Genomic DNA, 15,596 nt, shown 5'->3' on the forward strand with positions numbered 1-15,596 from the left:
GAGAAGCAGAGAGTACCAAACTCAGTCTTTCGCTAGTATCCTTTCTTGTTTCCTCTCTCCTTTGGTAGAGCTTTTGCCACTCCTTTCTCACTTGTCCTGCTTCAAAGAACAGTTGTAGAGTCAAAGCAGCAAAATATCATCAAAGCATAGAGATCTATAACCATAAACAATGTAGGATCAGATGTACATTAACCATATAAATGCATATACAAATACAAGATTCAAAGATATACAAGCATATGGAGGAAAACTCAAATAGCTTTATTGATAGAAGTAGTAGAAGAGAGGATTACAACCAAGTTGTCTGATCCAGCATCATCCTCCCAGCATGAAAGCTCTTTTCACCTCATACAAAGCAAGATCACCCAACAATGTCTTCAAAGAGAAACCAACAGCACTTCCTTGCAAATTACAAAATTCCAGCCTTTGGATCTCTAGGATGAGGGATCCATATATAGATGTTTACAGGGAGTGAGTCAGCTTCTGGGATTTTGATTAGTGTCATTTCACTGATAGTTCTTGGTTCCACTTGGAGATTTCATGATCTCTTACTCATCCCTAGGCGAATTCAGAGAGGCAAGTGTCATATGAGCAGTTTCTAGAAGATTCTTTGAGTTTCCACCTAGCAAACTGCTTCTGCCATTTGTCTGCTCTCACTCATCGCACCCTATAGAAGGGCTTTCCTGTATGCATTGCCCCCCCCCCGTATGTAATAGGTGAGATGCAATGCACCCTATGCATGGAGCAGTCTGTATGGTCCAGTTTTGACCAGTTCTAAGTAGTTTTTCAGGGAGAACTTCTGGGAAATGATGTAATCAGCTAACCTTGTTCCTTTAGGGTATGAAACAATACTTTTAGGGGTTTAGAAGCCCTTGTTTTATGGACATATGTGATTGGGGTTGCAGTGCACAAATATGTCTATAACAGTTGCCCCCTAAAGCATGAGGTCATAAATCTTCTGATGTCGGGTGAAATGCTTTATAATGAGGATCCAAGGTTTTTCGAACTAGAAGGTGACCTGTAATAAGATTCAATACAATACATTATCTTCACAATATTTTCATGATCTAGCCGAGGCAGGCATTCCCATGCTCAGCTTTATAAATTCATATTCATGTACATAAGACAAACAATCGTCTATGTGGTAGACTGATGATTCTGGTAGAGCCATCATCCTTTAGTTTGGATGATTATCTGTGTAGCTGTGATGTACATTTGATTTCTTTATTTTCCTAAATATATCGCAGCCCAGATGGATGAAACTAGATCCAAGGTCTTCAAACTCATCCAATCTTTGCCCGAAGTACAAGTCAATCTATGTGAGAATATGTTCTAATGTCGAACATGGAAAGACATTGCCTAATTACCAGCCAATGATGTATGATGTTAACAGGCACGAGAGGAATCACCGATAATGATAATGACCCTCAAGGTACTGCAGTATAATTCACGTGGTGTGAATACATGAGTTGATGTCGAACACCACGCAAAATCTTTCGGTCGAAGGACATTGATGTAAACATGTCGCCGGAAGTGAGAAACTTGCCATTGAGGCATGCAAGCTTCAAAGTACTGAAAGGGTTGTTCCTAAGTCAACTTCTTGGATAATGAGCTAATTTTGACAAGAAGTGACTTGTCGTAGGAGGGCCTTAATGAATCCCACATCTACAACACGGAACGAAGCAAATGATTTTGTGGAGGTGAAAACGATCTGATGATATAAGGTTCAGGGTGGCGATCATGAAAAATGGAGAGTGAAGGTATTGCAGTAGATGAGGCATTAGCTAGGTTGTTGAATTCTCTGAGGGACTTCTCTTGAACATATCAGCGACACTGAAATGGACTGGTAGAGTTAACTCCAAAATGGATGGTACAGTGGACCAATGGCGATATGACCGGTGAATGGAATAACCTAACCCGATTCAATCATCGTGACGGAGTGAAAGTGTCATGTTCAAGAGCGACCTGCTACCAATGAAGTTATTCAAGTTTTCTTCCCCTTTTTCCCTAGGCATTGCTAACAAATACCTCTTTATTTTTGTCAAGCTTGAGGAGGATAACATATGCTTATTCTATAATTTGCCCTTCGGGAAAACCTATCGCTATGTTTTAACAAGCCTAGCGACAGTGAAACTCGTTCTTATCTGCATGGACAAGTTTGTCGCTATTGTTTTAACGAGTTTAACGACAAAGATAACTCGGTCCTTTTCAATTTTAGGGAGTCTAAAAAGAGACGTAAAGGCAACTCCAATGGTCCTTTTTTGTAATGTAATCCCTTAAGTCCGAAAAAGTGTAAAATAATACGAAAGGGATGACTTTTCGATAGTTTTAACGAGCCGAACAAGACAAGTTCTTGATCTTTTTGTGCAATTATCCCTCAAGTCCAAAAAGATTAAAATCTAGAGGAGGGATGGCACTTCCAATCATTTTAATGAGCTGGAGAGGCCAATTGCTCGACAATCTTTTCATATTTTATGAGTCAGATGAAAAGGGCTTAAAGGAGACTCGTTTTTTGAGGAACAAGTGATGTTTTTGGATAGAAACTGGTTCCAGGTAAGGTTTGGAACTTTTCAATCACGGCAGTGTAAAGAAGGTGGCTAATAGAATCACTCGTCGCAGTTGTTCCTCAAAAGGGTAAACAATCAAATGGAGGCGTATGATCGGCTAAAAAAGAGTGGAGGTGATGGTAAGAACACGACCAAGGTTCAAAAGCTGATAATTATGCGATCGCAAAGATTATTTACTGAAGGTGGGTTCATTTTTTAATGAGCTTAAACTTTGGGGGAACATTTGCTCATTGCTAGGTTTATTTTTTAACGAGCTTGAACTTTGCGTAAAACTGCTCGTGCCAGTCGTATAATAAGGATGTCTCATCAGTAGGTTCATTTTTTAGGGAGCTTGCCCCATGCGCAACTTTTCTCCTGAGCCTTTCGTTATGCAAGCTAGGAACGACCAACCTATGAGTTTAAAGGGTTAAGAGCCTACAAACTAAGAAAATAAATGGTCACTTTTCACTTGCATTCAAAAAGGTTTGCATGCCCCCAAGTATAAAATAGAGTTTCGAGGTCACCATATGGAAGTTCTTACATTAGCAATATTGTTCCATCCGCGTTGTAGACAAAACACTTCCTTGGCTATGTCCATCGAAATTGACAAAGGTGTCTGTTGTTAGTGCCAATCACATAACCTTTGAAGAGGGAATCTTTTTCCAGCCTGATCCATTTTCCTAAACAAACAGGATTGTCAAACTAGTCATATTCCTACGCAGAAACCTACCTTATATCCAGGGTTTTTCTGCCAAAGTAGACTAGGGCGCATGCCTCCTGGGTTTCAGTCACAATCACTGAATCACTCGCGATCATCAGGTGGGCGGACTGGAGATTGATGAGACATTCCTTGCATAAAAAGACTATTTAGGGATGGAATTTGACTAATAGTTGTGTTTGAACCAGGGAATGAAAGCTGGTCTATTAGCTGGACCACTCTGCCTTCATGTGGAAAACACATCACTCGAAAGAGTGAGGAAAGAGTAGCTCCCATGCTATAAATGTAGTCACGTCCGAGGAGTAGATTTTAATCTAAAGGCCCTTGGACTACCATCATGTTTAGATGAACGATTTCCCTTCTCAAAGTTATAGGCAAATTTGGAAGGATCCCCAACGGTCGACTAGTTCCTTTGTTGAAGCTTATCAGATTTCAAATCTCAGGCAGAAGCGATGGCGAACCAAGCGCTTTCCAAGTAGTTTAGGAAAGGATACTCACAGAAGCCCATTCATCTATGATAGTACTAACCATGATCATTCTGTAAGCTTGTACTATGATTTGGAATGGTACATTAGATGGTAGGCGGGGTCTCCCTAGTAGATTCCAATCGAAGGAAACGACTAGATTGCTTGGAGGAGGGACCGAATAAACGGTCGGATAAATCTTTGACGAACTTCCTTCCTATGGTAAAGGAACGGGTAGATTGCCCCCATGTTCATCGAATTTTGTGTTTACGAAAAGAATTTGAACGGTGTCATTCTCATTCTCTTTGGTGACAGTATCATCTGAAGGTTGACCCTCTGAAGACAAGATTGGGTCGACTGCCGTCTTGACCTGTTGACTTTGGTCCGGTGTGGACTCAGAGAGTTTATCTTCAATGATAGTTGTTTCAACTGACAACAATGGTGTGTCAGTCGGATTTTCAACTAGCGATGGACTCGGCAAGAGTTTCTTGTATCCAGGAGGAAGTCGCTGCAGTGACGCAGGACGGTTATCCAAGACTCTTTTAGCTTCGTCTAGGAAAGGACAACGGTGGAGGACATGATCGCCTTCACACAATTTACAAGGAAATTTAGATTTTCCTTTCTTTCCATTGGCTTCGTTTTCACTAAATGATGGTGTGCTCTCAACATGATCGTCAGAGGTTGAAGACACCGGATTATGCAAGCGGGGAGACCAATCCCTCAGGATCTGTGGGATGTAGGGACAATCTCGATGATAGTGGTCTCCCTTGCAAATGACACATGGAGATTTAGGTTTGGAAGGTGCAGTGTGTGGATTTTCGCCAGATGATGCATGGTTGCCCCCTTTCTTCGTTGGATTCTTCTTCTTCTTCTCCTTCCCTTTCTTCTTCTTCTCAGTTACTTGGTTTTTAGTGTTACTAGCTTCACCAAGCGAAGAGGAAGAAGGAGAGGTGTTATAGCTCCCAATCTCACTCTTATGGTTTGTGATGCTGCACTCATGGCCTAGGGCAACCCCTCCTTCCAAACCTGGTCCTAAATTTTAAAAAACAGTGTTTTATTCCCTATACGCGACATTGCCCTAAGTTAAACGCGTGTACACGCGGGTCTGTGTATACCCAACCCGCGTGTATGTATTAAAACACTTAAAAAAATAATAAATTCCTTATTTTCGGGCAGAGATCGCGGGTTTTACCTGCTGGATCACCTATTAGTGCCCATGGCCCAACTGTTCCCAACCAACTCCTAACTAAAAAACTACTTTGGAGATGGTATAAAAAGACATCAAAGGGAAGGCCAAAGAGAGAGAAAGAGGAGAGCAAGATTATTATGCTGAGATTTTCCCCTTAGACCAGGTCTAAAGTCCTTGGTGCTTTCTGCACTTCCCCCATTTTGCATAGGAAACCCTTGTTTCCATGTGTATTGGTGATCATTCATCCTTGATATCATCATTGAGTAAGACTTGGAAGGAGCTCTTGTTGGAGGCTTGAGGCTGGAACGAATCCGGGAGGAAGCTTTGCTTGGAGCCTGCTGAAGGTGTTCAGGTGATATCTTTCCGTTATATGTACTTTATTTGCCTTTATATATAAAGAAACACGTCTTTGTTCCCGAAACAATCTTTCTTTATGCTTATGAGATTCTTGTTTTGAATTCTTATGCAAGTGGTTACTTAAAGATTTTTATAACTAACTTTATAGCATAAAGATGGTTTATACATAAGTATTTATACATGTACTGTTGTGTTCTTTGATTTGTTTATCTTACAGGTCAAAGGAAGAAGAAGGGAACTCCAAGAAGGGTTTGGACCCTAAAGGCCTTCTCGAACGTGGGGCCTTAGGTACGTACCCTTAACATTAGAATTTGTTTAAAAGTAAAGATGATGGCTGTGTGTGTGTTTCTTTGAATAAGCAATTTTCAGTCTGGTAGAGTCTTAGCCCAAAGGACCCTAGGGGTACTTTCCATTCAACCAGAATTGGCGACTCCACTGGGGACAACACTGTTGTTGTTCCTAGTTTGGGTAGTCTTCAAGCCAATCAAGGCTCAGCCCCTCTGTTTGTTGGCTCTGACTGTCTGATCTGTTCTTGAACTCCAAGCTTTTCCAGTTTTTCAGTCTGTGTTTTTTATTTTTCTTGAAAGACTTCAGATACGCTCTTTTTCTGGATTACAGAAGCGTATATACGCAAGTTGCACTAAGCGAACCCGCGTATACGCAAGTTTCCTTAGTTACAGTCGCGTGTACACGCATTCTGCACATAATTGCAGGCGCGTATATTACATAATTTTCAAGATTTATAAATTTTCTTGTTGCTGAATGTTTGTCTGGTGGTTTGGGTCAGTTTCAAGCAGTCATTTTCCAGTAACAGTCCTCTGTTTAACAGGGGGCATCTTGTTCTGAACTCTCTCTAGTCATAAGGAGTACTAGTCTTGTTTTCATTGATTGCAAGCGTCATTGATTCTTGACACACAAGATTTCTGGTTAAGAATCTTGACTGCTCTGTTTTGGCAGAGTAGGAAGATTGGATTTCAACCTTTGTGTTCATTTTTTTTTATGACCCTTTTGTTTGCTTAACGAAACCATTTTTGTGACCATTTGCTCCTTCGTTTCGGGAAAGTTGTTTGTTATCATTTTCTTGAAACTTGTCTTTTGATCTTTTGGACTTTCATTGCTGCTTCTGATTGTCAAAAGCGATTTCAAACACATTTATTTTTGTTGAGTTTTCATCATTTGAAAGGTGTCAATTCACAAAAGTGTTTGGTTGCCTACATATCAATCATTGGTGTCAGTATTTTTGAGAGCTTTCCGTTGAAAAAAGACTTCTTTGTTGTTTGAAAGAAAATCTTTTGAAAGTTTTGAGTTTCGCTTTCTTAAACTTGCTTTTCATTTGATTTCCTTTTTTGCGAAGTGAAAGTGCTTTGTGTTTATCTTAGAACTTGTTTTTATTGTTTGGACGAAATGATTGGTAACACATCATCTTCTATCTAAGCATTTTAGTGGCAAGACAAATTTGATAAGTGAGCAACTTTCCTTCTTTGTTTGCAGAGTAGTCTTAAAATCTTGCATTCACATATAGTTGTTGCATTAGGATAGATTTGCATCCCTTTTTATGCATACATAGCTTTGTTAGCGTTTGTGAGTGTGGAGTCTGAAAAGAAAGCAAAAAACTTTGTTTAATTTGAAGTTCCTCTGAACTCTGTAGAGATTGCTTTTCATCGAAAAACGAAAAAGTGCATGTGCATGTAGTTAGGATAATTTCTTTTGCGTCAAAAAACACCACTAGTTTCATCTCCATTACCTTGTGACTTAAAGAACAGCCTAATAAAATCAAGCGCTAAATTAAAATCCACTAGAACTTTTTTGTTTTAGTCAGTTTCACCAACAAGTTTAGGATTTTAGGGCCTTGGATTAGGCGAGTGGAGAGTTAACTCTCCAAGGCCACATATAAACGTCAAACATAAGAGTCTGATTAACGAGAGTAAATCCAATAGCGTTAGGAAGACCAGGAAAGCTCCGGATCTGGGAGTTAAGCACGAGGGTCTGTGAAGACAGGGAAGAGAGATACCCCCTCTCCTACTTGTCCGAACTTACCTCACGACTGTTCCGCCTGGCTTCTGCGACAAGTTGGTACCCATAGTTGCCTCTCCTAGGGATCTACACAGGTGGCTGCGGAGGGGAATCCCGTGGCACCTGAGGTCGACGTTGCATCACTCTCGACAGTACTACTGGAGGGCACCCTTGCGAAGCTTGGGGGCTTGCACCGGTGCAGGCTGTTGATAGGAGGTCAGCGTAACTTCCTCTGTTACCTTCGCTGATAGGACTGGGCCGTCATTATCCCAGACTATCTTCGGAAGGCCCCTGACTCCACTTTCTTGTATTTTGGTGTCCGGTCCTCATCACCCGGAGCGGAAATACTTGGAAGTTGTTTGACTGGCTGTATCTTTAGGGACTTTATAGTGAGTGCTCTTTGCTCCTTGTATATAGTTGGCTTTAGGTATTTTTGTCTAGTCACATTTGGACTTTGTGGTCTGAGTGACTGGCTTACCACTCTACCGATCTTGAAAGGCTTTTGGTCGTTCTTTCGGAAGTTGTGGGGTTGCCTCCTCAAGGGCAAAGGTTTTGATTGCTTATCCATATTCCTTGAAAAGTTATTTCTATATTCCCGCAAGGGAAAGGGTCTTTGGATCAGTTAGATATGGCTAATATTCATGTGGAAACCAACCAAGGTACCCTCCCAAAAGGGGATCCTTGTGCTTTTCCTTTCTTTGGAAATGTTGGTACTCCTTTGATGGCCACTTTGAATATTCCTGGGTTGAATGTTGGACTACCCGTTTGGCTGTGGTCCACTCCGAATATTCCAAATGCTCTTGAAGCCTCTCAGTTGAATGCTTTATTTCAAGGGCATCACATGAGTGCTAATTGTTCATCTTCTTTAAAAGAGAAATCTGGGATTCCTTCTTCGCCTCCTTCTTGTAACAAGAAATCTAAAAAGAGGAGAAAGAGGAAGTCAAAGAAGAAGAATAAGTCTATCCTTTCATCTTCAACCTCTGTGAGTCATGTTGGAGATGAGTCTTCAGCCGCTGCAAGTCATGCTGGGGGCACAAGTTTAGTCACTGCAAGTCATACTAGCACTTCATCTTCAACCTCTGCCAGTCATGTTGGAGATGAGTCTTCAGCCGCTGCAAGTCATGCTGGGGGCATGAGTCTAGTCACTGCAAGTCATACTAGCAAAGAGTCACCGACCTCTGCAAGTCATGTTCAGGACTCTCCGCAAACCACTACTAGTCATGTTGGCAGAATGGAGGTTGATAAGAAACCCGGACGTAGAAGTTTTAAGCCTAAGTTCCCTTGTAAGATATGCAAGGGAGACCATCTTACTCATTTATGCCCTGGTATTCCAGAGGTTCAAAAGATATGGTCCGAGTCTGAAAGTAATTCTACTCCTAGACCTGATATGGTTTCTCATCAATCCCATCAACCATTGGTTGATAATGTGGTAAAACCAGTGCAATCGCTGGCCGATTACACTCCTCTTTTGGGGGGTGAAGTGCCTAACAAAATAGTTTGTTTGATCTCTAGTACAGAGTCTTCTAGTATAGGGGGCATTCTGGTTTCTTCGAATGTTCCCCCTCCAAGTTCTAAGAGTGTTTCCTTTGATTGGGATAGTCTTGTTGAGCCTCGTCTTCCTTCCGCTGCACCTTTCCAAATAAAGGTCAGAGTGAATTCCACAAATGTCTATCGATGTATGGTGGATGAAGGATCCTCTGCAAGTATTATATCCTCTTTGACTTGGAAAGCTTTGGGTTCCCCAAAGTTGTTGACAGCTCAGAGTCAGTTGTTAGCCTATGATAGAAGACCTGGTGAATCTATGGGTGTTCTTCCTCAATTGCCTATCACTTTAGGTGGGAAGACTGTCTTAATCAATATGATGGTGGTTGATAGCCCTTTAGACTTTAATATGCTACTTGGGTGTGATTATGTCTATGCTATGAATGCTGTGGTGTCTTCCCTCTTTCGAGTAATGTGCTTTCCTCATAACGGGAATATTGTCACTGTTGATCAGCTTGCATCTGATAATCACCACCCTAATTCGACTTTACTGCAGAATGCCCCTTGGTTTGTTCCAAGTGTTCAAGTAGACTCTACCCCGCCACGGGTTAATTATGTGGCATTGAGTCCTCAATGTTCAATTGCTTCTAAGAAGGATCCTTTGACTTATTATTCTCCTTCTTGGGAGTTGGTCCCGGCAGTTGACCGAGAGATTCTTCCTATAGGGACATGGGACCCTTTAATTCCCTCTTTTAATCCTTGTAGTTCTCATGATTTCTCAGATCTTGCTTTGCCTTCACAGGAGGAACTCTTTGAAGCCATGAGTTATGACTCCCAAAGGAGTCCTTGGTCCGATCCCTGCAAAGGGTTTGTCCAGAAGAACTGTTATGCGTAAGCCGCAAGGCTGCGTGGTCCCCTGTACCATATTGTACATATGAGGTACGCATTTTCAAGTTTTGTATTCTATAACACAAAGATTTTATATGAAGTTTATATGTGGGATGCATTAACTTCTCGTCTAGTGTTCCTATTTATGTTCACAGAACTTGGAAGATGTCTCCTTTGGAAGTTTATGGTTGGTCCGTTCTGACAGGTATTGGTTCTTGAAACTGGCATATAGGTTAGGTTTTTCCACCTGCATTGTGCATTTATCAGTTTCCTTTTCCATTTTGCCTTAGGATCGACCCCACCAAGTTATGATGCGGAACCTTCTCATTGCTTAGAAGTATCATGACTTGTGTGGTAGAGCCTACCTTATCATGGGTGCCCTAGTTAGTACCTTTTTGTCGCTTGGCACTCATGCCGATTTTTCATCCCTAGGCTCGGGAGTCCTCTTTAGTCCCGCCATGACTTATGCATTGAAGACTCATTCCTCTTTGCTTCTTTGCTTCGTTCTGGCCTTATACCCTAGAGGCTCCTATGTGTGTTGAGTTGTACTTCTGCATTGCATGTTGACCATTTGCACCTTTTGGCCTAGAGCCGGCTTCACTTGGACTCGTGTTTAAGCCAACTTTTGACCATGACGTCTGCAAAATCAACCTTGCATACCTTTGACTTCTACAGCTTGACATACCCAGATCCGTGGAAGGAACATACCTCTGAGTGTCACTGACCAGTTTTCACCTCCCTGCATTGAGCATAGGAACGTTCCTTTCCCAGGAACTAGATCATCTGTTTCACTGACACTCGTTCTTTCCACTGTACCATAGCATTCTTTTATTCTTTTTCCGGCTTATCAGAAAAGACAAAAAAAATAAATATTCCAAAAAAGAGCGGGAACAGGGACATTATTTCCATTTATTGTTGGCAGCTAGAGTCAGTCGTGTCGCCCTTGAACAAAGCACTCAAAACAAAGTCTCCTCCGCATGGGTGGGATTTAGTTTGACTTAGGTATGCCATAACCTTGTTATCGAGTCAGTTCTCCCCCGATTGGTTATCTCTTCCAATCATATGGAGGGTTCGTTCGTGCCTCCTGCATGACGAACTTATACAGATTCATCATATGCTGCCACATAGTCACATTGAGTCGTGCTTTTGTTCAAGGGAAGTTAGCCTGAGTCGGCCTTTCAGCGGTGTCCCTTGACTCATTTTTCAGTCGGCCATCCCTGGTTGTCAGTGTCATGTCTATCATCACATCAGTTATATTGGTCCTTTACTCGTGCCGGTTTGAGAAGGTCCCCATTGACTTCTTGCTGGCGGGTCTTGTCCTTATCGATGACGACACCTTGCTCTGAGGACAGGCCTAGAGCCGCACCCTGGCCCTATTTTCATTATTGATAGGTCACCTTGTGCTCAGCATCGATCAGTATCATGGGTCTTTGACTGAGTGGTTTCCCTTGTGTTTGACGTCAGCATACATTATCACACATTGGGATTCGTGCAGTACCTTGGTTTCCATTTGACCCTATTGGTGGATACCTCGCCTCTGTGTCAGCTTTCATTATTGGTTGGTTCAGAGGGTTTCTACCGTGCGCTAGCCACATCTTGTGTACGCTGGAAACGTACTTCGGTTGGGTTACTACATCTTTTTTCGTCCGATTCCTTCCACTTTATTGGCCTACGGGTTACACTCGCGCTAGATTGATGGAGGATGCCTTAATGCCTTCCTTCTAGCGGATCTTTCCCTATCGACTCCGACTCATTGCTCTGGGGCAAAGATCTAGAGTCCATTTGGCAGTACCTTGGGGTTTGCAGTCATTAGTGGCAGATCCTTCGCTATCGACAGTGAGAAATCATCATTGTCTCCTGATCGATAGATTCTTACAGGTGTTCGACTTCAGCTCATCTATTCACACTTGTTAGATTGTACTGGGTACCTTGACGCTCATTATCATTATCGGTGAGTAGTCTCGCGTTTGTTAACGGTATACATCAATGACCGGTAATCAAACGATTTCTCACATGGTGGACTTCAGATCATTTATTCCCATGGTGTAGAAATGTACCACGGCAGTCGGTGAAGACCTCAGGTTGTATCAGCATTCATTGGTTCACTTGACAGTTGCTCCTGTTGCTGCTAGTTGATACCAACTCCACCTTATATGTTGCAGTCAGTCATGGCGACATTCTATATGCTGGCACCTGAGTTTGCAGTGTAGTACCATCCTATTCCATCATGTTCAGTTGGTACCTTTTGGGATCAGTCTTTGATATCAGTGATCCGTTGCATCTTTCAGCGTCATTGACAGTTTTATATGTGATATTTAGACATGTAATTACTCATTATGATCAGATGATCTATTATGTATCTTCCAGTCATGTATACTTGTATACTTAGTGGATCCGCTTGTAATTGCTATGCGGACATGCTTTACTTTTCCTGAGCATGGGTATGCCCGCCTCAGACAGTGTTTCTTTCTGATCTCCTTTCGGTGGCTTGGCAGGCTGAATTCTGGTGCAGTCCTCCTCGGTTTTTCGACAGAGTTCCTTTCCATGTACTTACATAATATATTTCGGCCATCATGTTCCCCTTCTGACCTCATACATTAGGGGGCATCTGTTATAGCTCCAAATCTCACTCTTATGGTTTGTGATGCTGCACTCATGGCCTAGGGCAACCCCTCCTTCCAGACCTGGTCCTAAAAATTAAAAAAACAGTGTTTTATTCCCTATACGCGACATTGCCCTGAGTAAAACGCGTGTACACGCGGGTCTGTGTATACCCAACCCGCGTGTATACACAGGGTGGGGGAGCGACTTCAGGGTCATCTGGTTGCTAAGGAATTGCGGTGTTGTTGGGCCTCACAATGGTCCCTATTTTCACTCCATTATTCACCAATATCTTCACATTTTACCTTCATGTCACCTCCATTCCACCTCCACATCATTCCATTTACCTCATTATTGGGTTATAACTATGCTTTTCCAAAGTTTATTAATTCTTAACATTTTTAAGTGAATTTATGGCTAAACTTTAGAAAATAATATGCTTATACTTATACCTAACAATTAGAATGAGTTTGTTGACATGTGTAGGTACAAAGGAAGCTTCCAGGGCATCTTTATGTGGCCTTGAATGATCAAATTCGAATTTGATAAGATAAGCCTCATGGAAAAGATCATGGAGAAAATCATGGACCTCATGGAGGAGATCATGGAGGATAGGGTTATGTGTTTAGATGGTTGAGAAATGTATGGAACTAAAAGAGAGATTAGTGGATCATCATTATGAGTTTGTTATCTCATCTCATTGTATAAATAGGAGTACCTCCTCCATTCCAAAGGGAGGACTCTTAGAGCATGTATCCAAACTTATGATGGAATAGAATAAAGCTTCATTTTGCATATCTTTCCATTATGTAATTATAGATATAAGTTTTACATATATTTCCATTATGTAGTTTTAGATTTAATTTTCCTTAATGTAGTATATGGAATAATTTGTCTTGTTCTTAAGAGAATTGAGCTCACTCTAAAAGGATGAGAGAAACATGTTATTTCATACTAGATCTTATTTCATTTAATTGCTTAGAAGTTTGATGTTTGAGGATTTGTTTGTGATTGATGAATGAGTTTTAAATTAGAATCTAATCAGCATATGAGAGGACAACTAAGGGTCTAAGTTAGGCTCTCTCTCTCTCTATTTGATTTGCATGATAATTGAAATTCATTCTTTTGCTTTTATGTTTCAAGTATCATATGAGGAGATACCAAGAGTCTAGGTTAGGCTCTCTCTCCATTGATTTATATGGTAATTGAAATTCATCCTTTTGCTTTCATGTTTCATTTTATTTCATTTCTTATGCTTGTGAATGAATCTTAGTTTAGTTTGGATTAGTAAATGAGAAGACAATCAAGAGACTAAGTTAGTCTCTCTCTCTACTTGAATCTGAACAATAATTAAGTTCATTCTCTTGTCTTCATTTCAAGTTTTTAGTTTTATGTAATCAATGATTTCTCTATGATACTGTAGGGAAGGACAACTAGGACCTCCTTAGTTAGGAGCCTCTTCCCTTGCATATTATATTGAATCGTAAATAATTTAGTTAGACATAGAGTTAGTTGCCTACTCTTGCATATATTTTGCTGGCACCATCACAAGCTTACGAGTTTCCCTGGTCGATAATTTATGCAGCAATTTAAGTCCAATAAATTGCCTAACATTTTGGCGCCGTTGCCGGGGATGGTGCTAAGGGATTAGGCATTAGAATTTAATTCAGTAGTTATTTTTCTTTAGATAAAATAACTTGTGAGACCTGGTGACAGCAGGATTTTCATAAGGGAATTCATGTTTGAGTTTTCTGATGATTTAGTGTTTAGCTAGTTTTAAATTTTGTCTTTTCAAAAACACCCCCCTGCATGAATAAAAACAAATCAAGTGATTAGTATGCTCTCTTCCTGCGCTTCGTGCGATCGGGAAGATCAGAAAATCTATTGATTTTTTTCAAATAACAATACTCTTGCTGGAGAACTAATTTGCAAAAAGACAATAAAGAATTTTGTGAATAAAAAAACATCTTTAAATTTTTTTTAGATGAAATTTAGTTTTTTAGTTTTAGATTTTAAAAAATAAAAAAAAATAGTTTTTAATTTTAGATTTAAAAAAAAAAAAAAAAAAAAATCCATATAGCGACCTGTTGCTAAACTGTCAAGCCTTTTTCAGTCGCATGCATCAAGATCCAAGATTTTTCGGTTGATCGATTAAAGAAAATGAAAGTAGCGGTCTGCAAGACTTGGCGCGCTCTGTCCTAAATTTTGACGGTTGTCGCTTCAGCAAAAGTCCCGATTGCCGAGCTTCGCAGATATATCAGGGTTTGAATGAAACTTGCGGCACTGGTGTGGTTTGGTGTATCTATATGCAGCGGTTCATGGCCGATCTTTAATCTGTCCATGGCCGATCTTTAAAATACTAAACAGTTACACAAGGATCATTCAGGTTCCTCCTCACATCGACAAATTCCCACAGCGATAGTCATGTCGTACTCTGCCTTCCTGATTTCCAATTTGCTGGATCGATCCGCGATCAAGAACAACAAATCGTTCCGAAAACGGCCTAAGAGCTACGACGAAGTGCTGACGCAACTAAACAGCGAGAATCTGTACATTCCTCTGTCGTCCCTTCCAAAGACTAGTACTACTTCTGAGCCAAGCGAGTACAGATGCCTATGTGCACCGACGACTCACGTGGGATCTTTCCGATGCCGTCTTCACAGAGCTAATTTGCAGAATCAATCGGCGTCCACCGAGCCGCGTTTGCCGCCGTCTATGCAGACAAGGCCGCTGCATTCTACGAGAAGTATTGTGCCCTTCAAACTTCTTGTCGGAAGCAAACACGGAAATCGGGAACCTCCGGTTCTGATTTCCTTCAAAAGCGGCTGATAGCAAACTCAGTCGCATCGGTAAAATGGCCACATGCTCTCAGATGGATTGCGACACCAGTCCAACTGAAGAAGTCATGAGCAATCCCGCGATGAACGATATCTAGCTTGGATTCGTTGTGACGACATGCCAGTCGATGGGGCGTAATTTCACATCCAGATCTGGGTCATTTTAATAGCGGTCGGGCTGTTAATGGACACCTGTAAAATAGTGTCGCAATGCAACCGCAAATATTTTCAGCATAATTTTATTTCTTCTCATTTAGATATTCATCGAATTTGGTGCGTTTCTTTATCGGCCTCCCAACCTGGTGGTTATAAAATTGTTTCATCGTTTTGTTTAAAAAAAAAAATTATTATTGTATTTAAAAAAAAAAAAAAACTAACTTCTTTTAGAAATTTTCTTTATTAGGATTTGATAAATAAAATTTTGTTGATTTTAAAAAAAAATTCACCTTAAATAATAAATTAAAAATTTTATGTTTTTAATTTATTGTTTAAAGAAAAAAA

General features: G+C 40.8%; 1 pseudogene; it reads left to right on the forward strand.

The window, feature by feature from the left end:
- Window positions 1–14,682: 14,682 nt before the first annotated feature.
- LOC149258075 (uncharacterized) lies at window positions 14,683–15,391 on the forward strand (annotated as a pseudogene).
- The last annotated feature ends 205 nt before the right edge of the window (window positions 15,392–15,596 follow it).

Source organism: Pinus tabuliformis, chromosome 6 (assembly GCF_031772625.1).
Source record: "Pinus tabuliformis cultivar Carrire ecotype Pingquan chromosome 6, CPIR1, whole genome shotgun sequence".
NCBI classification, from domain to species: domain Eukaryota; kingdom Viridiplantae; phylum Streptophyta; class Pinopsida; order Pinales; family Pinaceae; genus Pinus; species Pinus tabuliformis.